At 47.5% G+C, this 21,214-nt stretch overlaps 1 protein-coding gene across 2 annotated transcripts in view; it reads right to left on the reverse strand.

Moving 5' to 3' along the window:
* Positions 1–21,214, reverse strand: part of LOC122556132 (fibroblast growth factor 12) — a 204,589-nt gene that overhangs the window by 37,559 nt on the left and 145,816 nt on the right. The gene's annotated exons all lie outside the window — the stretch shown is intronic.

Below are 21,214 nucleotides of genomic sequence, written 5' to 3' on the forward strand. Positions count from 1 at the left end.
GACAGGATTGGGGGGTCGGTGTTGGATGGGGTTGGGGGGCAGGGTTGGATGGGATTGGGGGTGGTGGTGGACGGGGTTGGGGGAGCGGTGTTGGACGGGGTTGGTGGGTCGGTGTTAGACGGGGTTTTTGGGCGGTGTTAACAGGGTTGGGGGGCGGTATGGATGTGGTTGGGGGGGCGGTGTTGGACGGGGTTGGCAGGCGGTGTTGGACGGGGTTGGCAGGCGGTGTTGGACGGCGTTTGGGGGCAGTGTTGAACGGCGTTGGGGGGTCAGTGTTGGATGGGGCTGGGAGTGCGGGGTTGGATGGGATTGGGGTCGGTGTTGGATGGGTTTGGGGGGTTGGTGTTGAACGGGGTTGGGGGGTCGGTGTTGGATGGGATTGGGGCGGTGTTGGATGGGGTTGGGGGGGTCGGTGTTGAAGGGCGGTGTTGGACAGGGTTGGGGAAGGTGTTGGACAGGTTTGGGGGAGGTGTTGGACGGGGTTGGGGGGACGGTGTTGGATGGGGCTGGGGGCAGTGTTGGACGGGGTTGGGGTGTCGGTGTTGGATGGGGTTGGGGGGCGATGTTGGACAGGTTTGGGGGGCGGTGTTGGACGGGGTTGGGGGGTCGGTGTTGGATGGGGTTGGGGGCTTGTGTTTTACGGGGTTGGGGAGCAGTGTTGGACGGGGTTGGGCGCGGTGTTGGACGGGATGGGGGGGCGGTGTTGGACGGGTTTGGGGCGTGTTGGATGTGGAAGGACGGCGGGGTTAAACAGGGTTGGGGGCGTTGTTGGACAGGGTTGGGGTGCGGTGTTGGACAGGGTTGGGGGCAGTGTTGGACGGGGTTGCAGGGCGGTGTCGGACGAGTTAGGAGGTGGTGTTGGACGGTGTTGTGGTGGGCCGTGTTGGACGGGGTTGGGGGACAGTGTTGGACAGGGTTGGGGAGGCGGTGTTGGATGAGGTGGGGGGCGGTGTTGGACGAGGTTGTGGGCGGTGTTGTACGGGGTTGGTGGGTCGGTGTTAGACGGAGTCAGGGGGTGGTGTTGAACAGGGTTAGGGGCAGTGTTCGACTGGGTTGGGGGGGCAGTGTTGGACGGGGTTGGGGGGTTGGTGTTGGACGGGGTTGGGGGGGCAGGGTTGGACGTGATTGGGGGCAGTATTGACGGGGTTGTGGGCGGTATGGATTTGGTTGGGGGGGCGGTGTTGGACGGGGTTGGGGTGCGGTGTTGGACGGGATTGGGGGATCAGTGTTGGATGGAGTTCAGGGGGCGGGGTTGGATGGGATTTGGGACGGTATTGGATGGGGTTGGAGGGTAGGTTGCACGGGGTTGGGGGCGGTGTTGGACGGGGTTGGGGGAGCGATGTTGGACGGGGTTATTGGGCGGTGTTGACGGGGTTGGCAGGGGGTGTTGGACGGTGTTTGGGGGCAATGTTGGATGGGGTTGGGGTGCGGTGTTGGACGGTATTGGGGGGTCGGTGTTGGATGGGGTTGGGGGGCAGGGTTGGACGGGTTTGGGGGTGGTGGTGGACGGGGTTGGGGGAGCGGTGTTGGACGGGGTTGGTGGGTTAGTGTTAGACGGGGTTTTTGGGCGGTGTTAACAGGGTTGGGGGGCGGTATGGATGTGGTTGGGGGGCGGTGTTGGACGGGGTTGGCAGGCGGTGTTGCACAGCGTTTGGGGGCAGTGTTGGACGGTCGGTGTTGGATGGGGTTGGGAGTGCGGGGTTGGATGGATTGGGGTCGGTGTTGGATGGGTTTGGGGGTTGGTGTTGAACGGGGTTGGGGAGTCGGTATTGGATGGGATTGGGGCGGTGTTGGATGGGGTTGGGGGGGTCGGTGTTGAAGGGCGGTGTTGGACAGGGTTGGGGGAGGTGTTGGACAGGTTTGGGGGAGGTATTGGACGGGGTTGGGGGCAGTGTTGGATGGGGTTGGGGGGCGGTGTTGGATGGGGCTGGGGGCAGTGTTGGACGGGGTTGGGGGGGTCGCTGTTGGATGGGGTTGGAGGGCGGTGTTGGACAGGTTTGGGGGGCGGTGTTGGACGGGGTTGGGGGGTCGGTGTTGGATGGGGTTGGCGGGTTGTGTTTTACGGGGTTGTGGAGCAGTGTTGGACAGGGTTGGGCGCGGTGTTGGACGGGATGGGGGCGGTGTTGGACGGGTTTGGGGGGTGTTGGATGTGGAAGGGCGGCGGGGTTAAACAGGGTTGGGGGCGTTGTTGGACAGGGTTAGGGTGCGGTGTTGGACGGATTTGGGGGAGGTGTTCGACAGGGTTGGGGGGCTATATTGGAAGGGTGTCGGGACCAGTGTTGGACGGGGTTGGGGGGCAGTGTTGGATGGGGTTGGGGGGGGCGGTGTTGGACAGGGTTGGGGGTGATGTTGGATGGGGTTGAGGGGGCGGTGTTGGACGAGGTTGGCGTTGTTGGATGGGGTTGGGGGGCGGTGTTGGATGTGGTTGGGGGGGCGGTGTTGTACAGGGTTGAGGGGCGGTGTTGGACAGGGTTGGGGGGTGGTGTTGGACAGGATTGGGGGCGGTGTTGGACGAGGTGGGGGCGGTGTTGGACAGGGTTGGGGGGGCTGTGTTGGACAGGGTTTGTGGGTTGGTGTTAGACAGGGTTAGGGGGCGGTGTTGGACGGGGTTGGGGGGCTGTGTTGGATGGGATTGGGGGGCATTGTTGGATGGGATTGGGGGGTGGTGTTGGATGCGGTTGGTGGGGTGGTTTTGGATGGGGTTGGGGTGTCGGTGTTGAACGGGGTTGAGGGGCACTGTTGGACAGGGTTGGGGGACAGTGTAGTACAGGGTTGGGGGCGGTGTTGGACGCAGTTGGAGGGCGGTGTTGAACAGAGTTGTGGCAGTGTTGGATGGGGTTGTGGGTTTGGTATTGGGTGGAGTTGGGGGGTCAGTGTTGGATGGGGTTGGGGGGTTGTTTTGGACGGAGTTGGGGAGCAGTGTTGTGCAGGGTTTGGGGCGGTGTTGGACGGGATGGGGCGGTGGTGTTGGATGGGGTTGGGGGGGCGGTTTTGGATGGGGTTGGGGTGTCGGTATTGAACGGGGTGGGGGGGGGAGTGTTGGACATGGTTGGGGGCTGTGTTGGACGGGGTTGCGTGCGGTGTTGGACGGGTTTGGTGGGCAGTATTGGATGGGGTTGGGGGCAGTGTTGGACGGGGTTGGGGGTGGTGTTGGACGGGGTTGAGGGCAGTGTTGGACAGGGTTGGGGGCGGTGTTGGATGGGGTTGGGGGGGTGGTGTTGGACGGGGTTGGGGCGGTGTTGAATAGGGTTGGGCTCAGTGTTGGACAGGGTGGGGGAGGCGGTGTTGGACAGGGTTGGTGGGGTGTTGGACGGGGTTGGCGGGCCGTGTTGGACGGGCTTTGGGGGCAGTGTTGGATGGGGTTGGCGGGCGGTGTTGGATGGGGTTGGGGGTGGTGTTGGACAGTGTTGGGGTCGGTGTTGAACGGGTTTGGGGAGCAGTGTTGGACGGGGTTGGGGGGCGGTGTTGGACGGGGTTGGGTGAGCGGTGTTGGACGGGGTTGGGTGAGCAGTGTTGGATGGGGTTGGGGGGCGGTGTTGGACAGCGTTGGGGGACGGTGTTGGACAGGGTTGGGGGGGCGGTGTTGGACAGGATTGGGGCAGGTATTGAACGGGATTGGGGGCGGTGTTGAACGGGTTTGGGGAGCAGTGTTGGACGAGTTTGGGGGCAGTATTGGATGGGGTTGGAGGGGGGTGTTGGACGGGATTGGGGGTGGTGTTGGACGGGATTGGGGCAGTGTTGGATGGGATTGGGGGGCGGTGTTGGACGGGATTGGGGTCAGTGTTGGACAGGATTGGGGGGCGGTGTTGGACAGGGTAGGGGTCGGTGTTGGACGGGGTTGGGATGCAGTGTTGGACGGGGTTGGGGGGGCGGTGTTGGACAGGGTTGGTGGGGTGGTGTTGGACGGGGTTTGGGGGGCGGTGTTGGACAGGGTTGGGGGGTGTTTGACAGGGTTGGGGTCGGTGTTGGATGGGGTTGGCTGAGTGGTGTTGGACAGGGTTGAGAGGCGCTGTTGGACAGGGTTGGGGGGCGGTGTTGGACAGGATTGGGGGTGGTGTTGGACGGGGTTGGGGGGCGGTGTTGAACGGGGTTGGGGGGCGGTGTTGGACGGGGTTGTGGTCGGTGTTGGACGGGGTTGGGGTCGGTGTTGGACAGGGTAGGGGTCGGTGTTGGACGGGGTTGGGGAGCAGTGTTGGATGGGATTGGGGAACAGTGTTGGACGGGGTTGGGGGGCGGTGTTGGACGGGGTTGTGGGAGGTGGTGTTGGACGGGGTTGGGGGGTGGTGTTGGACAGGGTTGGGGAGTGTTTGACAGGGTTGGGGTCGGTGTTGGATAGGATTGGGTGAGTGGTGTTGGACAGGGTTGGGGGGCGCTGTTGGACAGGGTTGGGGGGCGGTGTTGGACAGGATTGGGGGTGGTGTTGGACGGGGTTGGGGGGGTGGTGTTGGACGGAGTTGGGGAGCAGTATTGGATGGGGTTAGGGGGCGGTGTTGGATGGGATTGGGGGGGTGGTGTTGGATGGGGTTGGGGGGGTGGTGTTGGACAGGGTTGGGGGGCGGTGTTGGACGGGGATTGGGGGGCAGTGTTGGACGGGGTTGGGGGCGATTTGGACAGGGTTGGGGGGGCGGTGTTGGACGGGGTTGGGGGCAGTGTTGGACAGGGCTTGGGGGGGGCGGTGTTGGACAGGGTTGGGGTCGGTGTTGAATGGGGTTGGGGAGCAGTGTTGGACGGGGTTGGGGGGCGGTGTTGAATGGGGTTGGGTGAGCGGTGTTGGACAGGGTTGGGGGGGTGGTGTTGGATGGGTTTGGGGGGCGGTGTTGAACGGGATTGGGGAGCAGTGTTGGACGGGGTTGGGGGGCGGTGTTGAACGGGGTTGGGTGAGCGGTGTTGGACAGGGTTGGGGGGGTGGTGTTGGATGGGTTTGGGGGGCGGTGTTGAACGGGATTGGGGGCGGTGTTGGACGGGGTGGGGGCGGTGTTGGACATGGCTGTGGGGAGGTGTTGGACAGGGTCAGGGTCGGTGTTGGATGGGGTTGGGGAGCAGTGTTGGACGGGGCTGGGGGGTGGTGTTGGACTTGGTTGGGGGGCGGTGTTGGACAGGATTGTGGGTGGTGTTGGACAGGGTTCGGGAGCAGTGTTGGACGGGGTTGGGGGCGGTGTTGGACATGGCTGTGGGGCGGTGTTGGACAGGGTCGGGGTCAGTGTTGGATGGGGTTGGGGAGCAGTGTTGGACGGGGCTGTGGGGTGGTGTTGGACGGGGTTGGGGGTGGTGTTGGACTTGGTTGGGGGGCGGTGTTGGACAGGATTGGGGGTGGTGTTGGACAGGGTTGGGGAGCAGTGTTGGACGGGGTTGGGGGGTGGTATTGGACTTGGTTGGGGGTGGTATTGGACAGGATTGGGGGTGGTGTTGGACTGGGTTGGGTGGGTGGTTTTGGGCAGGGTTTGGGGCAGTGTTGGATGTGGTTGGGGCGGTGTTGGACGTGGTTCCGGGCGGTGTTGGACGTGGTTGGGGCGGTGTTGGACGTGGTTGGGGGCGTTGTTGGACGTGGTTGGGGGCGGTGTTGGACGGGATTGGGGGCGTTGTTGGACGGGGTTGGGGGCGGTGTTGGATGGGATTGGGGGCGGTGTTGGACGGGGTTGGGGGCGGTGTTGGATGGGATTGGGGGCGGTGTTGGATGGGATTGGGGGCGGTGTTGGACGTGGTTGGGAGCGTGTTGGACGGGGTTGGGGATGGTGTTGGACGGGATTGAGAACGGGGGTATATTGGACAGCTGGGGGGGGCAGTGTCGAGGGGGGTAGAAGGGGGTGCGGTGTTGGCTGGGGGCGGGAGGCATGTATGGCCGTGGGAGGGGTTGGGGGCGATGTCTCACACGCTGTGTGTTTCCACAGTCTCCTGAACGGGGAGCAGATTTTAAAAACTCTCAGCCCAGAGGAAAGGCATTTAATCGATTATCCAAACGAAATAGTGCCCACCATCTCATTCGGATAGTCGAGGTTCCCCTGTACAGAGTTGCACAGATTCGTAGGTTTGAAACCGAAGTATTATTCCTTTGTCTTTTCAGCTTCTGCTGAAGTTGGAAGCAGGTCTCAAACATCAAGCCCACCAACAGAAATGCCAGGACTGTGCTAAAGAGATCCCTTGAAAGATAAGACCAGAGATCTTCCCACATGTGCTTCAGTTCACATAGCCCGCAGTTGTCCACGATTCAGTCTATGTTCAACCTGAACCACCTGACTGACCTTGTTGCCTGATGTTCAGAGGAGGGACAATCGGCTGTGTTCCATTCTCAACAGCTTGCCTGGACTATTGCAGCTCCAAGGAAACTCATGGAGACCAACAACATCCACAGAAAAGCAGCCCACTTGATTAGCGGCCCACCCACCACTTTCAACATTCACTCTGTTTACCAGCGGGACGGTCAACACTGGGGAGGTCCTGCAGATCTGGTTGACTGCCTGGATTATCATTTCTGATTGAATTCATCTGTAACCTTGTAAGAAATAAACAGGTACTCCAACTTACATCAAAGCATAAAGAGAAAAAAAGACAGTAACTAAATCTATCAGCAGGTGAATGGGATAGGAGGTTTGATTGCTAAGAAAAGCTAGTGTATGTGAGAAAACAGTGTGTGAAATGTTACCTTCCTGTGTGTATGTTTCTGACCTGCTGATTATACTGTCCCCAAGGAGGCTCCACAAACACCCCACCTTGCTTGACCCCTTTTTAATTCTGATGGAGTCTGAATTCAAGAATATTCTTTCTGATTATACTAACGGGGAGCTGCCTGGAGTGATTGTGAGTTGGTTTGACAGGCTGCTGGTAAGTCAGTCAAGGATGGCTGCCTAATTTCAACCTCCCTTTGCTAAGTGTCAGGTACAGCACTGGTGACTGGCATCACCCTGGGAAGGCTTTCAAGTGTTGAAAGCACAAATGAGAAAAAAAAAACCGAACCACTTCTCTGCATTTTTAACCATCTATCTTCTCTGCCATCTACAAGTCAGTGCTATGAAAGAAAAAAATTCAATACCATTGCCTCTTTCGCAACCTCAGCTTCTCCCAGAGCATGTTACTCTTGAAATATTCTTATGCTGTGGGAAGGATAACAATCAATTTGTACACAGCAAGCTCCCAGAAACAGAAATGTGAGAGAAACAAGTTAATCCAAATTTTCCAAATGATGTTAGATGAAGGAAAAACACTTGCAATGAAACCAGGCAAGAATTTTCTTCCTCTTCTTCAAAATAGTGCTAAGGTCAAAGGGCATGAACGGGCCAACATGTCTTTGATTTTAAAATCTTGGGCCAGAGTTTTGTTTGTGGAGGGGCATTGTGTGTTCCAGTAGATACAACTTGAATTTTCTTTCGATACAAACCTTCTAGGTTCCTGACTTTGTGCCATTTCCCTCTGGCCTTTTGTGGGAATTCTTAGTGTACAAAACACAGCCTGACATGCTGAGGTTGGGTTCCCCATCATGAACAGGAGAGAAAAATCAGATGTCCTCTTACATGCATATTTCCATCTGGTGGTATGGGATTTTGGAAGCTCAGTAAAAGGTTTGAGGGCTCGTAAGGAAAACAAAAACAAATCTTAGGAATAAGGAATGTTTGGAAAGGCAAGTGTAACACGATTTGACATTTTTAATATTTGATGCTAGGTTTTAATGCAAATGTATTTTAACTGAGCCATTCAACATAAGATATGAATAATGCAAATTGGCCAGGATTGTGTAATTAATCACAGTCATTACAACGCACAGGAGAAAGTACCATCATTTTGTTCATGTCAGAATTTGTTGTCCATTCCTAATTGCCCAATAGACAGTTAAATGTCAACCAAGTGTAGACCAGCCCAGGGAAAAATGGCAGATACTTTAATGAATCAGATGGGATTTTGCATGACAATGGTTACACATTTGTGTCTCGCTCTTTATCCCAGATTTTTATTAAGACGTGATTTGAACCCAGGCCACAAACCTGTGTGCTCAGAATTACTAGTCCAGTGACAGTACCACTGTGCCCCACCTCCCCATAAGTATTCAAAGTTAAAAGCAAAATTCCTCCACTGGCCTCTGATATTACTGACTGGCAGATTTCAAAACAAAACAAAGCTTCTGAAGATGGAAAATGACTCACTTCCTCTGCCAATGATTGACAGACACTCCATAAGGGAAATAATTTCTGTTCTATCAGTGAAGTTGTTGTGGTGCTAGGTGTTCCGTTGTAAATGCCTCATTGGGTTTCAAAAGCTTTGGCTCAGAAAGCAGCCTTCTTGATACAGGAGCTATTGAAATTCTGCGCAGGCATCGGGATATTGGTAAAGTCACTGGATTACGAATCCAACAGGCCAAGGCCAATATGTTACGGGGACATGAGTTCAAATCCCATCATGGCAGATAGTTAACAAGCTGGGATAAGAAGCTAACCTAATGTAATCGCATTGGTTGTAAAATTCTGTCAGTTTCACTAATGCTGACCGACACATAATTCCAGACTCACACCAGACTTTCAAGTGTCCTACAGGCAATAAATGCTGGTCTAGTCATCAACTCCCACATTCTGTAAATGAATAAACACAAAATTCAAGCTGACAGTAATAAATTATGCCTTCAATATCGTAAGCATTGTTTATAAACCCAATAGATGTTTATAGAACCCCTTGGGATTTTCCCTTGGGATTTATGTTCTTCTACCAATGCCAATAATTTTGAATTCAGGATTTTATGAGAATGTTCATAATTTAATACATTCCCAAAGAATTTCAAATATTTTCCAAAGCTAATGCATGGAGATAGAAGATGATGTGCCAACTCCAAGACACAAAAGTCAGGAGTGTCACAGAATATTGCCCACTGGCCTGGATGGGTGCAGCTCCAACAACACCCAAGAAGATTGATACCACCCAGGACAAAACAACCCAACTTGGCTAGCACCATATCCCACAAGATGCACTACAGTAGTTCACCATGTTCAACCACACCTTCCAAACCCATGATCCCTACCACCTAGGGGGGCAATTATAGCAGATACATGGGAACAAGGAAGTTCCTCTCCCTGTCATTCATCATCCTAACTTGGAAATTTATCACTATTCCTTCACTATCATTTGTTCTACATTCTTAAACTCTCTTCTAGACAGATCTAGGGGTGTCCTTACATCCCAACGACTGCAGTGGTTCAAGATGGCCGTTCACCAGCACCTTTTCCAAGGCAATTCGAGATGGGTTATAAATACTGGCATAGCCAGAGATGCCCACATCCCACATGCAGCAAAAGGAGATGGTGTGGGGAGTGTGAGGTGGCCTGGGTGACATGGGCCAATCTGGGGCAGCTTAGGCTGGGAGCTTGGAATGTGTGCAAGACTTGGAGCCTTCAAATGACATTCCAACCTAGACTTAAGATTGGCCCTCTAATCCGCCCAACTCCATCACTGCCTGCATCAGGTACTCCATTACAAAATGCACTACAAACTCGACCACAAGTATAAAGATGAAAATAACTCATAAAGTCACATATGGGAGAAGTGCATAGTTTGCAAGTCACAGGAACACACTGGTTGGAGCCCAGATGAAAATGTAGCCTCCACTTGCCAGTAAATGGTATCTAGGTCATTGCAGCACTCTCGGAGTACATCAGTGGGAGTGTCAGCCTGGATTTGCACTGAGCAGTCTGGAGTTGACCCTGTGAAACTTGAACCCACAAGCCCGTGGCTCCACAGTGAAAGTGCCACCCACTGACCCACAGCTAACTCCGCAGCATTGATTTCACGGTTGTCATGGTATCCTGTACATTTACACATTAATTTCCATAAATATCACTGCCTTTTAATTTGTTTTCGAGAATGTAACATTTTAGAGAGGTTGTGAACAAAGACAGCCTGACCAATTCTCATTTGGTATCCAGCAACGTGCATTAAGCCATCTATGCAAATTACCACCCATTAAAATGGTTGAGTGATGTTCAGTAGGCAGAAAAGCTTTTTTACTTTTAAAAGGTTGTCTCAGTAGAATAATTAATACACCCTCTGGCACTCTGCTTATTCTGTGACAGAACCAGAAACAAATTAAACACTCAAACATTCACAAACAACCACCTCCCCCAAACAGCAATGTAACCATCACCAGGTGACCTGGTTTTTAATGATTAAGAATTGCAGTTGAGCAATAAATCTAAGTAATGGGGATCATCCCCACTCTCCTGCGAATAACGCACTGGAATCTCTCAGACTGGTTTAATAGGCAGAAAGGCAAGCTGCGAAGGATACAAACAGTTTACAGAGAGATATTGATAGGTTGAGTAAGTGAGCAAATGCAGTATAATGTGGGAAAATGTGAAATTGTTCACTTTGGAGGTGAGAACTAAAGAACAGGGTATTACTTAAATGGAGAAAAACTGCAGAAAGCTGCAACACAAGGGGATTTGGGGGGACTTGTGCACAAAACACAGAAAGCTAGCACACAGTTAATCAGGAAGGCTAATGGAATGTCAGTCCTTATTTCAAAGGGATTGGAGTAAAAGAATCGGGAAGTCTTTCTGCAACTGTATGAGGTGCTGGTGAGACCACATTTGGAGTATCATGAGCAGTTTACTTAAGGAATGATATTATGTGATTGGACATAGTTCAGAAAATGGTGACTAGAATGATCCCTGGTATGGAGGGGTTGTCTTATGAGCAAAGGCTAAATAGATTGGGACTCTCTGCACAATAGAGTTTGGAAGAATGAGAGGTGATCTCATTGAAATATACAGCATCTTATGGGGCTGATTCTTCAGGGTAAACGCTGACAGAAAGTTTCCCCTCATGGCAGAGTCCAGGACCAGAGGGTATCGTCTCAGAATTAAGGGGAACTAACTTAAGACTGAAATGAGAAGGAATATCTTCCCTCAGAGGGTTGTGAGTCTTTCAAATTCCTTACCTTGAAAAGCTGTGGGAGTCCTTTTGTATATTTAAGGTTGAGATAGATAAATTCACGATCAATTGGGGAATTAAGGGGTATGGGGAAAGGGTAGAAAAAAAGACATGAGAAATGTCAGATCAGCTTTGATCCTATTGAATAGCAGAGAAGGCTCGAGGGACCAAACGACCTACTCCTATTCCTATTTCTTATGGTTTTAATGTCTCCATCAAAAAATGGCTCCTCTAAAAGTCCAGCACATCCCTAATATTACAGTGGGAATGCCAACCTGAGTTACGTGCTCTGGTCTCTGGTGTGAGACTTGAACACACAATGTCTGGTTTGAGGCCTAGCCATGACCTCAGCGTGTCTGGACTGATTAAACATCGCTCAACTTTATCACCGAATTGGACAAGTTCAGATCCACTTTTGTGTATCAAGCCTGAACACACTTGCCTCTCAGTCAGAAGATCCAAGACCCAATTGAGATTCTTGCAACATAATCCTGACATTCTCATGTCGGTAATACTGAGTGATAAGTGCTCATGAGATGAGGCTCTGTCTTTCCTCTTAAGAATATGTTAGTTTGAAGATTGAGATTCTTCCTGATGTCCTGGCGAATATTTATCTCTCACAACTTTCACTAAAATGGATTATCTATTCATTATTGCACTTCTGTTTGTTGGAGCTTGCTGATCGCAAATTGGTGCCATATTTGCCATGTTACAATTTCATGGATTGGAAAGCAAAGTGAGATGCTCGAAGATTCTGAAAGGCGCTGTGTAATATGCATCTCCTTTTTACAGGATGAAGAGTTGAATGCCTGACATTAGAAAGTGAAGCAGTAGATTTGGCACATCTAGGTACCTGTACACTCCTGAGGTCAGTCAGAGGGTAATTGCAGCAACTGTTAAATTCTTGGCTCAAGATCAGAAGAACTCAGCATGACCTGCTGGTTTTCCCTCTTCTTAAGATTGTGGATTGCATATTGCTTTGCGAGTGTGATACTGTGGAGTGGAATGACTGGACTAAAGGAAACAGATGGCCAGTATGATAAATGGATAGATGGTTAGAGAACTGCTATAAAAGTGAGAACTCCCAGATAACTTCAAACACCAATCACAGTCTCCAACATCCCATCCTAGTCTTTGTGCAGTTCCATTAGACAGCTGAGTGTGCAGGGTATACTCCACAGGAAAGGTTCCAGATCCTAGGTACATAAGCCAGGCCAATTTTGGACTATATTTAGTCACACAGAATCTCAAGAAAAAAAACACTAAAATAGAAGAATTTCCAGAAACAAACATTCGCCAACATGAGGTCTTGAACATTTCACTCAAAGCTGGCTGAATATTTCAGCATGCTGACGAGGAAAGGAAAATCTCCAAGCCATCAAGCTTTCTGCATCAGAATGATGTGAAGTGCTTTCTGCCTGTTGAGTTTAGGTGAGTGAAAGTGCTTTTCCTTCACCTGCTCCTGCAGCAAAGTGATGTTTTCATTGACAGGAGGTAATTTAATCATGAAGATACATTCAAAATGAGGGGTTAATCTGTTACAATTAGCGAAGGGAAGACTGCCTTCCTATCAGCTTGGTCAAGCAAAATAGTGTGGATATTGAAACTGAATAGGCATCATATCAAACTCAAAATGTTGATTGTGTTCCTCTTATCGCAGATGCTGCCAAATCTGCTGAGTTTCTCCAGCACTTTCTGTTTTTACTGCTATCACTCTGCTCTGGCATGAATGCTGGTACCAGAGCTTAAAAGTCAGTGCCTAATCCAGTTTGTGATCTAATGCAGCTCAGCTGGAACAATACTTAAGATGCTTTCATTTATATGGCACCCTTAGTGTATTAAAGTGGTACAAGGAGCTTCAGAGGAACATTATCAGAAAAAAAATTGACATCAAGACAAAGATGGAGATAGCAGGGGAGATGGCTTATCAGTTGTTGTAGAAAAAGCTTCCTGATTCATTAATGTCCTTTAGTAATGCTGAAAAAAATCACATTTTGGCAAAATGTTTTTTTCTTCTTTTACTCTTAAGGATAATTTGAAACTTGGCAAGCAGCTTGACTCTGACTGGTCAGAGCTTTGCCCTTCAAAATGAACCAATGGAAGGCTGACCCCTATTTTGTTGAATTTAAATGGGCAAAATACATGTGTACATTGATTCTAACGAACAGGAACCTCTGCATTTCAACAAGGCCTACCAGTAAATCATCATTAATTGGCACATTCTCTGTCACAATCCCTCTGCCAAACAGAGTTCACTTGCCAACCAGTCAGCAGTCTTCTTTCCTGCAACATAAAGGCAGGTTTTCCCCTTGAATTTGTATTCTTGTGAATTGTCCTGAGCTTGCAGGATGAAAAGCTTTAATAAAATGGGTCTTTTTTTAATATTGCTGAAGTTTTGAATAAACATACAACTAATGTTCTTTCGGGTAGGAAGTCTGCCATCCTTTCTTGGTCTGCCTTACATATGACTTCAGATCGATAGCAATTTGGTTGATACAGAACTGCTGAAATGGCTGAGTAAGCTACTCCGTTTGAGGCAATTAGGGATGGGCTACAAATGCTGTATTTGTGACACCAACATCCCATGAAAGAATAAAGAAAACCCATTCTTCCTCATCACATTCACCACCTGCAAGAGGAACACAACAATTCACTAATGCTGACTGTCACAGGGCCGGTCGTGTGTCATCTACCACTCTGCAGGACAAATGAAACAATATTATACAAATGACATGCAACAACTGACCAGTCCTCTCACAGCAGCGCCATTCAAACCTATGACCTCTGTCACTTGAAATGACAAAGTTAGCAGATGTGTAGGAATATCACCAGCTTCAAATTCACCTCCAAATTGCAAATTATCCCACTTTGGAACAATTTCTTCTTTCCTTATTTATCAGTGGATTGAAATTCTGCAAAATATCTTCTCATTTGTCTGTGGGTGTACCTTCAGCAGTGCATCAAAGGGCCCCAGTACTTTTCCAAGCTGCAAAATGTACACGTTAAATGCTGTGCCTGTCATCAGTTTTATGCATCCCAAGTACAATCAAAAAGTAAAAGGCTTTCTCATTCAGTTGTCCTTGACCGACTTTCTCTTTTGGCAATTTTCAGTTATTGTTAAGTTTTCATCCTTGCTACCTTTAATCCTCTTAGCTTCTACATTATCCACGATTGCCTGCCTCAGCTTTTATATAATAAATCTTTGTATTCATCTTCTTTTCTGGTGAGAGTAGATTCGATATGGACTTCGGTTTGTGCAGTGTGAAAAATTCCAACTTCACTGCACCTTTTATCTCCAGCACTCTTAGTTTCATCAGGCTTCTCTCCTCGGCAAGCGGAGGGTTGGGAATCACAAACCATTGCACGGCACAATGTGTAAAACCCATATCTTTCTTTCTTATTCCCGAATTAATTGTGGACTGAAATGAGAAGAGAACTGCTTTAGAACCAAGGATTGATGGAGAATTGATGCCTGTTTTGAGCTTTGGTTGGTACACGTAGCTGATTGGCCACATCAGAGAAAGTGTGTCCACACAAAGAATAGTGGAAATTGTAAAGACCAGTTCTTTTCAGTTTTGTGTTTTTAAACTTTGGTCAGAAATGAGAAAGAACTGTTTAAAAAACAGATTTGCAAAACTTACTCATTTTTTTGAAAAGCAAGTAACCTGAAAGTCATGGCAAGCTTTATTTCTACAGCTATTTGAATTACAATAATTGAAGTGTTTGCAGACAAACTGGAGCCCAGGTCGTTTACACAGATGCAGCTTTTGTTGACAACAATAAGTTAATTGGTCTATGGACTAGTGACCAAGTGTCAATGATAAATGCCTTTTGTCTACTAACAATTGTGCAAATGGTTCTCAGGTTCCTGAACATCCAGAGGCTGAAAACAGGTTGAACAAAGTTAATCTCCACCTGCACAGGAGCTGTCACTCTGTTCTCTGCAGCCAAAACACACTTTAAACCTGAAGAAACCGAGTGCATCTTTCTCTCAGCAGTCACTTTAGGCCGTAATTTAAAAAAAAAATAAGTCAGAGACCTTTATAAGTGAAGGAGGCAATCAGCATCTCTTGCAAATCAGTGGAGGCATTCAAAAAAAGAAAGCCAAGAAAATCATTCGGATCAGTCAGAACCAACTTAACGGATCTAATGAATAAAGGTTACTAAACTATTTATCCAGTTTTTCACTCCGCCCATGCAGTTTTCCCCTTTGTCAGTCACGGTATAAGTAGGAGTATATAAAGGGATTAGAGTTTTAATTTGTAGTCTTATAAGCTGACAGTTTATAACTGTTCACCTATAGCTGGAGTCTAATTACTTGTATTACAGAGTGATGCTTGTGGAATAAATGTTCGAGCTGCCCATGACAGAGCAGTATAAAATGGCCAACAAAAGCCGCAACAGGCTTTGCAGGACATGCCTGAAAGAAATTAAGGAGTGCAGCAAAGACTTGCCTAATGTAATCTCAGCAAATAGAACAATAGTTGTCTGTTTAAGTACGATTAGATGTGCAGCTGAAACTGCAATCCTAAATAAGAACATTTCACATTGATTAAAAGAGCTTCAGGAAAACAACTGATTTATCACCTATAACACTACAAGTAGGTTTTAGTTAAGATTCTTCAAGATAGTCATAGATATAGATTCCAAAGTAGTCATAGATTTAACACACATACACTTAAAAATCACTAAAAGCATTAGAAGATTTAAAACCTAATTTCAGACAAAACAGATGAAGCCTCTCTTATTGCTTAACAAAGACAGCAATTAGGAGGATTGAAATGGACATTGAATTATACTGTACTTCCTGTAGTGGAAAAATTTAGAGTCCCTGTGATTAAGAGATAAGGGTTGCCAGTAACCATTCATAGTTAAACTTCTCACACACTAAAATGGCCCCATCTGAACACAGCAACAAGCAAACTGCTGATATAGAGTGATATACTAAAAAAAAACCCAATCACGGTTGGACAACCCAGCATTATTAACTAATAGGATATAGGTGAAGGGGATGTATTAGAGGTACAAGAAAGAAGTATAAAATGAGAATTTGTTTGTATTAAAATCAGAGTGCATGTGACATAGCCCTGTGCCGGTATGTCTCAAGTGCCTCTTCTTGAAAGCTACTGGTATTTGCTTAAATAAACTACCACAAGCCTGAAACTTATTAACAGATGAATTGCTCCTTCAATGAAGAAACTTGGTTACTGCTCTATCTCAAACTATGCCTGGAAATCAAGTAAATTGGGAAGTTAGTGTACTGACTGTAAAATATTTAACTTTCTAATCTTTACACTTAACTCCAGGAATAAGAGGACTTGATTTCTAGTGTGATTTCCCAGTGTGTCTCCTGACAAAATCTGGAAATTCGAACCACCAAAAAGGCATTGAGGCTGTGGGATGAATAGAAATTTTAAAAACTCTAATCAATATATTTGTGTTTGGCAAGCATATTCCAGAATACGAAATCTAGAAGGGAAAATAGCATCATGAATCTAAATAAAAGCAACTATTGCAGATGCTAGAAATATGAAATTTAAAAACCACAAGTGCTGGAGCAACTCAGTAGGTCTGGCAGCATTTGTGGAGAGAGCATCAGAATTGTCAATGAGTTCAATGCGACGTTTCTTCCTCATTTGGTAGAAGTCACATTGGAGTTGAAACAATGACTCTGTTTCTCTCTCCACAGATGTTGCCAGACCTGCTGAGTTTCTCCAAGAAATCTGGAGATTCTCTGTCATCTGATTGAAAGGTGTAACATGCTAGAGGGGTTGAACAACTTCCTGCTGTTTTTACATATCAAAGTTGAGGTTAGCAAACCTTACTCCAAGCCTGAATAGGAACTATTGAATGGAAAGAGCCAACCAGGGGGTTAAAAGGATGTAAAATCATCCCTGGTGCCTACCTTCCAGTAATGACCAGGCACTATCAGAAACAGAAAACAGGGGGTACTGTATCTAACTCAGTACGTATCCTGGAAATGTTTGATGGGAATAGTGTAAAAGAAACTTGGCTCCATACCTTATTTATCAGTGGATCAAAATTCTGGAAAATATCTGGGACAGTGCAGAGAGAGCTTTATTCTGTATCTAACCCTGTACTGTACCTACCCTGGGAGTGTTCGATTGGGACAGCGCAGAGAGAGCTTTATTCTGTATCTAACCCTGTACTGTACCTACCCTGGGAGTGTTCAATTGGGACAGCGCAGAGAGAGCTTTATTCTGTATCTAACTCAGCACTATACTTCTGTTGTGGGAGTGTTTGGTGGGGACAGGGCAGAGGGAACTTTATTCTGTACTTCACCCCATACTGGGAGTGCGTGATAGTACCTTGACTGGGGAAATGAATTCTTTGTTTAATCTGTGAGGTATCTCACTTGGTAGTAGCTGACATGGCAGTGCATGCAAACTGTATTCTCAATCTTGGCTCAACATCTGTCAACCAGAAAAAAACAGTTCCGGAACTGACAGGAAACTGGCAATGCCTTTTGTTGGCAAAGCTATTGAAGGAGTTGAAAATGTGACACTGGTGAGCATGGTGAATTAGGAGGTGCTGTTTAAACAGCCATTAAGTTCAGCTTTATATAGTCCATTAATGATTTTGTTTGGCAGTTAATGAGGAAAACATTAAACTATTTTTTCTGGAGATTCTCTAATGAGTATTTGAGGCATGAAGTGGGTCACAAAGCCCTGTCATATCTCCAGTTGTTAACCTAACACGGAGTTGAGGAGACTGTCGCAAGATGTTCCCTTGTCTGATGGGTAGACTGGTGTATGGGCTTAATTCTATATTAACCTCATGATGTCCCTGGCCTCGGAGTGTTTGATGGGAATGATGTAGAGGGAGTGTTACTCCGTATCTAACCCTGTGCTGTCCCTGTCCTGGGAGCGTTTGATGGCATCTAGACTGGGAAACTGAATTCTTCAATCAATCTGTGAGATATTTAATTTGGAATTAGTTGATGTGGCAGTCTGTGGGAGCTGCATAACTGGTGCTGTGCCTGTAAGTGTTTGGGACTGACATTAGGTGGCAAAAGTGAAATGGTGCTTGATTCCCCAGGGGAAATTTGAAGATAGTTACAGAAGTTTAAAATACATAATTCAAAGTCCTAAAGAAGTACTGATGTTGCCAGGAGGTAGTTGATACTGAGCATGGACTAGGTAAGGCACTTCCCTTGTACCTCCAGCATCTCCAGTCAAATAAGTGCAGTAGGTATTGCAGAGAAAGTGATCCCAGAGTTGATTACAGATTGATGGATGGGGATAGCTCAGCAAACATACATGAGAAAATAGATAAGGGTGGCCATCAGGGTCTGAATGCAGCAAAGTGGTGTATTAAAGAGAGAACATTGGCGGCAAGGCAAAGGTGCTGAAGAAAGGGATTTTACCTGTGAGGATGGCAAGTCTCTTGAATGAGTTACCTTTGTGGCCTTCCTATAACCTACACCAGCCCCACCACTTACTGGATAACTGTGCTCCTCCAATTAGATATTCTTCATTTTCATCACTCCATGGCCATACCTAGGATCAAATGACTGAGGTTCTCTCTGTAAACCTCTTCTCCTTCTCTCATCCTTTAAAATGCTCCTTAAAACCATTTACCTTCAGCTAACCTTGGGTCACCTGTCCCAATATTTTTGCTATTGCTGTTTAATATCATTCTTATGAAGTACACAAAGGCATCTTGCTCCATTAACCATTTTCACATCAGGGTAAATTGTGGTTCTAGTTGCCTTTAAGAATCCTATGTAAATTGAGCAGGACAGCCTCAGGATGAGTACAGAACGCTATTGTGTGGAGGGGAATCAATGGTTCTCACTTGCTCGACTGAGAAACAAATCCCTCACCACATCAGAGACACTTTCCTGCTTTGTAATCGAAGTCAATGATGTTGTATCAAATTGACACTGTATACATTAGAGTTCATTCAAAACCTAACTGTCCATAACTCACATCAAATTCCTGACATCCCTGTGTTCATTGACCGACATTAGCTCTCAGTCTGTCAGTGATTTTAATATTCTCATTTCAAATTACTCCAATGCTTTGATTCCTCCCTTCCTCTCTACACCTTGCAACTTGACAACCCTCCGAGGTCTTTGCACTCCTGCACTTTGTTGATTTTAACTGCCCCACCAATGTTGGCCCGGCCTTCATCTAACTGGGCCCTAAACTTTGGTTGTTGCTCAACGTTAGACTCTGTTAGGTTCCCAAGAATAAGTGAAGATGGAAGAATTTCCTAATTGTCAACAGTAACATGGTTCCGCTCGATAAGCATCAAAAACAATACAATCAAGGTGCCTCACTGCTTTGCAAAGGCAACTTGTATTTCAATAGCACCATTCACATCCTCAGAATGCCCCAAAGGCCTTCACGGCCTTTTGCAGAGCAGTCACGGTCTCAATTTGAGCACAGCCGGCTCCCACCAGTGTCTCTGATAACAAGCAGATAATCCGCTAAGTCACCATTGGTTGAAAGATAAACATTGACTGGTAACTCGAGCAGAATTCCCCTGCTCTGATTCGAAAATAGTGTCGTGGGATCTTCCATATTCCATCCAAGGCCTCAGTTTAATGTCTGATCTGGAGCAATACACCCCCAACAGTGCAGTACTCCCTCAGAAGTTCACTGGCAATTCACCCTCATGACCAATTTTTAATGAAATGCAGGAACAACTTCCTCTGGAGCAGGCAGCACATCAGTTACTCTTTCCCTCTGCCACATACAGCTTAAAAAGCACATGAGCAGATAGCAAATATTCTGACACTGGGGAGCACTGACAGGGTGAAAAATAAACGCACCAATATAAGAAACCAGGGGAAAAGTCAGTCATTTGGCCTGACAATCCAGCTCCACCATTTTAACAATATCACAGCTGACCTTCCAACTCTATTTCACCTTCCTGCGTGAGCCTCATATCCCTTAATTACTTGAGTGATGAAAAATAAATTCCAACCTTGGATGTACTCAAGGACTGAGCATCAACAATTGACTGGGGACATCCAAAATCATTAAGGTGAAGACATGTTTTTCTTATTTTAGTCCTAAACAGCTGAACCTTTCTGTGAAGCCTCTGACCCCAGATTCTGGACTCACCCAAACACCCTCACAGCCTCAACCCTGCCAAGTCCTCAAGATTTTTCAAAGTACATTTCAGTTGTCTCTAATTGCTTTAAATTGCAATGAATGTAGTCCCAGTCTACTTAATCCCTCCTTGCAGCACAACCTCTTCATTCCTGGGATCTGCCTAATAGACTTTCACTGCACTCCTTCTCAGGCAAGTACATGTTTCCTGAGGTAAACCTAAGCAAACAGTTAGAGTCAAAAATCCGGAGGGAACAACACAATGCAATAACAAAAACCTGTCAGAGTGATATAGCCAAACTCACCGCAAGGATCTCTTGGGAACCATGACTAAAGCAATTTCAGCACCGGTGCTGCTACAATGGAAGCGTTATGTGTGGCCTCTTCAATAAGTCAAATCGGCAGACACAACGTGTGATATAAAGCGGATCTACCAGTCTATATATCAGTCAGCGTGGTGTGGAAACCACTGTGAGTGAAGACTGAGTGAAAAGGACCCGAACAGTACATTAAACAGACAGCATGCTCAGCAAAACAGAATGCAGCAACCACTACTTGAGCCTGTTCCTCTTTTAATTAGATTGTGGCTGCTTTGGGCACTTCATGCTTTGGGCTCTGAAACCCCGATATTCTTCTGTTAGATAAATGGGAACATGACAAATAGGACCGGGGAGGTTGAGGTTGGGCTTGGGGGAGGAGTAGGCCATTCAATCCGTTCAGCCTGCAACACCATTCAGTAGGGTCACAGTTGATCAGGATGTGACTGCAATTTTCTTGATTGCCTCCCATAATCACTTGCCAATCCCAAAAATACCTATCAATCTCAGGTACGAAATTCTCAACAAATTTCCTGCAACTTTACCAACTTTTGTTTTGAGGAGGGAGGGAATTCTAAATTTCCATTTCCTTTTGAGTGAAGAAACCATCCCTGAACAGTCTGAATGGCACGTGGTACCACATTCCCGATTCCTCTGAGCAGGGAAATCATTTCTTTGCATCTCCTTAGTAATTCCTTTAATATTCTCTGCTCGGTACAATATGAGCCTAGACTATGTAGCCTGCTGTTATAATTCACCACTTTCAGCCCATGCATAGTTTTGGTCCTTCAAGGGGCAATATACATTTTCTTGAAGTGCAATCCCAGAACAAATCACAGCTTCTCTGGATGGAGTCTCACCAGAGTTCTCAAAAATCATGTCCTTGTCTACTCCCGGGAAAATGTGGAA

This window comes from Chiloscyllium plagiosum, unplaced genomic scaffold (assembly GCF_037043375.1).
Source record: "Chiloscyllium plagiosum isolate Xiang-an unplaced genomic scaffold, Cpla_swu_hap1 HiC_scaffold_13, whole genome shotgun sequence".
NCBI classification, from domain to species: Eukaryota; Metazoa; Chordata; class Chondrichthyes; order Orectolobiformes; family Hemiscylliidae; genus Chiloscyllium; species Chiloscyllium plagiosum.